The 6,137-nt window shown below is 44.1% G+C and overlaps 1 pseudogene; it reads left to right on the top strand.

Moving 5' to 3' along the window:
* The first annotated feature begins 249 nt into the window (after positions 1-249).
* LOC149448732 (U2 spliceosomal RNA) lies at positions 250-409 on the top strand (annotated as a pseudogene).
* Positions 410-6,137: the final 5,728 nt, after the last annotated feature.

A 6,137-nucleotide genomic window follows, 5' to 3' on the forward strand; every position in this document is an offset into this window, starting at 1 on the left:
CACACCAAGCTTGTGTTCAGGAATAGATTCCGGGGATTCATCCTCTGTGCACATCACGTCAGGCATCATACCGCTGAGCGAATGTATTTATTTGCCTGACTGTATTTATCGTATGCTTGGAACTGTATTGCTATGTGGTGCGCTGCGTCGCAGTACAGGGTGAGATGTACCCCGATTACACGTAACATGTTGTTTTTGATGCTTCTGCAATAAAAGTATCTTTTCAATCAAAAAAAAAAAATAGATTTTATCGCTTCTCGGCCTTTTAGCTAAGATCAAGTGTAGTATCTGTTCTTATCAGTGTCCAGTGGGGGTGCTCCCGGCCATTCTAGCTTTGCGGGGATGGCTGTTGTATAGTACCTTCACTGGTATGATGGGGGTCTGGATGGCTATTACGGGGGGAACAGAAACCGGGACGCCCACATGTAGCTGGGGCCTGGGAGTAATTCCCCTTTGGAACGTCTGAAGGACCCAGTACCTCCTGATTTGGACGGATCTACCTTGTCTGGCCAGGGGCTGGGAAGGCAGAAAGTCCGCAAACTCAGTGCCCCCTGAGTAGACGCCCTCAGGGGTGCCACTAGTAACACCTGGGTGTGGGACCCCACAGTGTGAAGATGGCACAAGGCCACTGTTTTTCACTCTTTTTGCACAAGTGCCCTTAGGACCAGGCCTTTTGACTAGGACCAGGGCAATTTTTGCTACAGGCCTCAGGGCACGGTCCACTTTTTTATTTTCTATCTATTTAATTTATTCACTCCCACGTTTTGTCACTTTTTCTTGCTTATGTGTGTGTTTTTCACAGGATGGAGGGTGTGGGTCCTTGGGCCTGCCCTGAAGTCTAGGGGGAGGATGTGTGGCCTTTTGGTTCCTTCCTCCCCTGATCCCTAGGGGGTTTTCTCTTCGGGAGAGCCCCCTGACCAAATACTGGGTGTCCGGCTTCGGCTGGACACAAGGAACGGTGGTCCACCAGGCCTTTTGGCCAGGAGGACCAAATGGGAACCTTGTCCCTGTCAGGAGCTTCGTGCCCCGGGGGATCAGGGTAGTGGTCCATCTCCTTCGGGGGAAGGGCAAAGCACACCCCTAAGTGCACTTTTTTGTGTGGTGTTCGCACTTGCACTTTTTTTGTGATCACTTACGGGTTTTTTGTTCTAGTTTGCACGTTTGCGGACTTAAAAAAAAAAAAAAATTGATTTTATCAGCGTTTCAAATGCCAAATGCGCGTAAACGTGGTTAACCACGTTTATAAGCGTTTGCGTTTAGAAGTGTTTTTTAATTGTTCCATATCCAAATGCTGTCCAGAGCCTTTTTTCATCATCAGAAATGCATGCAAAGCGTTTTCCATGTATTCAAATGGACCTAGCACACCAGCGGAGTCAGTTCCAGGTTTCACGTGAAGGAAAAAATGGTAGAACGTGGCTAGATATCGCCCAAATCGCCTACTCTGCTCCTCCCAAGACATCTTCCTCTCTAGCTCCCTCATCACCTCCTCCCATGCTCGCCTCCAGGACTTCTCCAGAGCCTCTCCCATCCTCTGGAACTCCCTACCTCAGTATGTCCAGTCAGCCCCCACCCCGTCGGCCATTAGGCGATCTTTGACAACTAACAGATTCAGGGAAGCCTACCCCACCTCCGCCTAAGAACTGTACTTGAGCCACCTCCATCAGAACATCGCCTACAGCTATCACCTTTTGTATCTCCTCCCCCTTCCTTTAGATTGTAAGCTCCACGAGCAGGGCCCTCCTACTCCTTCTGTACTGAAATGTATTGTAATTGTACCCCATTCTATTGTAAAGCGCTGCGCAAACTGTTGGTGCTATATAAATCCTGTATAATAATAATAATGCATGTTTAGGCTCTTTTGTGCTTTTTTATGCTCCAAAGTTCCTCTCCTGAACGTACAGGATATGGGTTTTTCTTTTTTGACCTCTAAACGCTCCTTCCTCTAAACTCCTATGTGTACATGGCCACTTAGGTTAACATGGAGGGGTGTCTGGAGGCTGAAAAAAGAAAGCTCAAATGCCTGTAAATGGCAGTATTTTTTGAGCTCAAGTGTGCATGGGGCCTAACCTGAGAGCTGGACAGCAACATTCTTCAGCATTTAGGCCAAAGAGGAAATGACGGTGTGGATGCAGGTGAGTAGTTTTTTTTTAAAGATCCTTTTGCTGTTAATTTGCCACAAACAATATAATAATTAATGTGGCATAGTTACATAGCCTGGCTGAAAAAGACAAAAGTCCATCCAGTTCAACCATTAAAAAAAAAAGTTATAATCCTATACCCACAGCTGATCCAGAGGAAGGCAAAAAACCCAGCAAAGCATGATCCAATTTGCTCCTGCAGGGGAAAAATTCCTTTCTGATCCCGAGAGGCAATCGGATATTTCCTGGATCAACTTTACCTATAAATGTTAGTATCCAGTTATATTCTGTGTATCCAAGAAAGAATCCAGGCCTTTTTTACCACTTGCCTACAGGGCACTTATACCCCCTTCCTGCCCAGGCCAATTTTCAGCTTTCAGTGCTGTCACACTTTGAATGACAATTGCGCGGTCATGCAACACTGTACCCATATAAAATTTTTATCATTTTTTTGAGACAGATAGAGCTTTATTTTGGGGGTATTTAATTACCTCTGGGTTTTTTATTTTTTGCTAAACAAACCAAAAACAACTGAAAATTGTGAAAAAAAAAAGTTTTTTTCTTAGTATTTGTTATAAAATTTGTAAATAAGTGATTTTTCTCCTTCACTGATGTGCGCTAATGACTCTGCAGTGATGGGAACTGATAGGCTGCACTGATAGGTGGCACTGATGAGGAGGAACTTGTAGGTGGCTCTGATGGGCAGTGACAGGCATCACTGATGGGCACTGAAAGACAGCACTCGTATATGGCACTGACAGTTGGCACTGACTGGCACAGTTAGGCGGCACTGATAGGCAGCACTTATGGGCACTGATAGGTGGCTCTGAAAAGCAGCTCATATGGGCACTGATATGTGGCATTGATGTGGCACTGATGGGCACTGGCAGGTGGCATTGATGAGCACTGACAGCTGGCATTGATGGGCAGTGACAGGTGGCACTGCTGGGGCTACACTGATCATCAAGGCACACTGATCATCAGTGCCCTGATGATCAGTGTAGATGTCCCCTCTGAAGATTGCCGATTACAGGCTCTCCTCTCCTCTCAAGCTGTCCCAGTGGACAGCTCGTGAGGAAAGAAATGCCGATAACCGACATTTCCTTATTTACATGCGATCCGCTGTGATTGGACACAGCTGATCACATGACTGAGCCGACATCTTCAGCTCTTTCCATTGATTGGTGATCCGCTGTGTCTGAGGGACACAACGCACCAGCAATCGCCGCAGTGCGCGCACCCGGAGCCGCAAACGCCCAGTTAGAGTGGGAGGATGTCATATGACATCCTCCCAGATCAAGAGATCCGCCTTGCGCCCATCATTACCTTATATGGCGGGTGTGAGGAGGTTAAAGCAATCCACTGAGCTGTCCAGAACCAACTCTCCAGGGAGTCTATTCCACATTTTCACAGCTCTCACTGTGAAGAAACCTTTCCGTGTTTGAAGATTACATTTCTTTTCCTCCAGATGTAAAGAGTGCCCCCTTGTCCTCTGTGATGACCTCAGGGTGAATAACTCCACACCAAGTTCACTATATGAACCACTGATGTAAAATATACATGTTGATCATATCCCCCCTTAATCTCCTCTTCTCAAGAGAGAATAAATTCAGTTCCTCTAATCTTTCCCCATAGCTGATCTCCTCCATGCCTTAAAAACCTAAGTCTAGTACACACTATGAGAAAATAGGATGACTGATTGTCCAATTTTACACAAAAGTGCATATCATGATGTAGTCAGAATGGTATTGACTTGTAAGAAAATTCCCATCCAACAAAGGCAAATGTAGCTATATACTAGCGTAGTGGAAGAGGAAGTGTAGGGTCGTTCTTTGCTTCTGATCATGCACTTCTTTTCTGTTCGATTATTTATGTATGATTATTGTACACATTATTATTATTATACAGTATTTATAAAGCGCCAATAGTTCGCTCAGTGCTGTACATTACAAAGGGGGACAGAACATGTGACAGAACAATACAATGCAAAACATGAGGGGATCGAGGGCCCTGCTCTTTCGAGCTTACAATCTAGGAGATTGAATGAAAAGCTGACACTGTCTTCATGTACAATAACATTTTTCTAGCAACCTTGGTTTTTGTCATCTGAAATGTTCTGTGGGCTATTGAAAGCACTATACTAGCAATCATATAATCAGCCGATCGTTCCTCGTACGGAAATGTTTGTACGATTTTCGTATCGTGTGTACAGGGCATTAGATGTGAACACGGGTGGAATATTACACATGGGTGATTTCATAAAGTGCACACCCTGGGTTCACTGGTTCCCCTTTATGTTGGAGTGGATTTAATACAGGAGCATGCACACAATCGTATCTTGTGGTACCTCTTATCACACAGTTACCCCGGTTTATTTGTATCAAGGGCCAGGTTTCCTTTAAGCAATAATAAACAGGTAGATTTTATTTCCTCGCCTCTTTCACTCACTCTCTCTGTTGTGTTGAGGAATGTTTTTTCTAAAGGGCAGTGCCATGAAGTCAAGTTTCAGTTGACACCAGTCTAGTAAAATTTGACACCCACATGTTCCCAGTTGATTGAGTGTCATTCAGAGCAGAATAACAAAGACCTCTGCTTATGACACCTATTGTTTTCTGATGAGGACACTTCACCTTTAGCTGAGAACTATGCAGATATTTCTGTCCAGTGATAAATGTACCAACTCCAGCTACACTATTTTCTCTACATGGACATTAATGAGGTATCTGCACTTAATTGCTATGCACAAGGCATATATTGCTCTGCTCTATATTTTCCTTTATTAATATAAATGAGCTCCTGCCTTGATTGCTATGGCTTGTATGATGAAAAACTAGGCTGAAACGAGCAATCAGATTTGTGATACATCATATAAATGACATTAATAATCAATGGCTTCTGAACTAAGCCTCTCTGGTAGTGTGTGTCTCTTCTGCTTACTGCATGAATATTGTGTGTACATAAAATGTCAGATTCCCAGCAACCTAGAACAAGCAAATAGTTTGTGTGTTTATATTGCTTAGAGCAGTGTTTCTCAACCTTTTTTCAGTCAAGGCACCCTTTAAGATTATGAACAGTCCCGAGGCACCCTTTAAAATTATGAACAGTCCCGAGGCACCCTTTAAAATTATGGACTGTCCCGAGGCACCCTTTAAAATTATGAACAGTCTCGGGGCACCCTTTAAAATTATGAACAGTCCCGAGGCACCCTTTAAAATTATGGACAGTCCCGAGGCACCCTTTAAAATTATGGACAGTCCCGAGGCACCCTTTAATATTATGAACAGTCCCGAGGCACCCTTTAAAATTATGGACCGTTCCAAGGCACCCTTTAAAATTATGGACCATCCCAAGGCACCCTTTAAAATTATGGACCGTCCCAAGGCACCCTTTAAAATTATGGACAGTCTTGAGGCACCCCATTCTAAAATGTGAAAAGCTATTCTAATCATTTTATATAACGCAGCAACATCCACACATGTAGGACACCCAACATTAGAGGCGATTTATTCTTCCAAAGCAAATACATTTTTTCACACTGGTACTGACTAGTATTCCAATGTTTCTCCTCTCCCTCAGTTTTTCTCCATCACTGAGATAATGTGACCCCAGCACTGCTGGAAAGAGGCAGGGGAGGGTCAAACTAGGATGCTGTGCAGGCAGCTGACATCCTCCTTATCCACTGATGATGTCATTGGTTGTCAAAATGCCGGCAGCTAGAAGGTTGTAATGGTGCACAATTAAAATCTGTGACTTCGTGTAACTAAAAGGCAGGCTTGTTCCACCTGCTGGCTTTTTTAGACATTTTGCCAAGGCACCCCTGAAGAAACCTCAAGGCACCCAAGGGTGCCTGGGCACCCTGGTTGAGAAAGGCTGTCTTAGAGTGTAAGCTCTAAGACAAAGGGATTATCTCCTTGGGAGTTAAAAAAAAAAAAAAAAGTAAAAAGTAAAACGGAATACAAAATCCAGTTGCATGATAATGAGTACTTTCAGCACAAGGTT

This window comes from Staurois parvus, unplaced genomic scaffold (assembly GCF_062004578.1).
Source record: "Staurois parvus isolate SC_StPar_1 unplaced genomic scaffold, SC_StPar_1.0 ptg000661l, whole genome shotgun sequence".
NCBI classification, from domain to species: Eukaryota; Metazoa; Chordata; class Amphibia; order Anura; family Ranidae; genus Staurois; species Staurois parvus.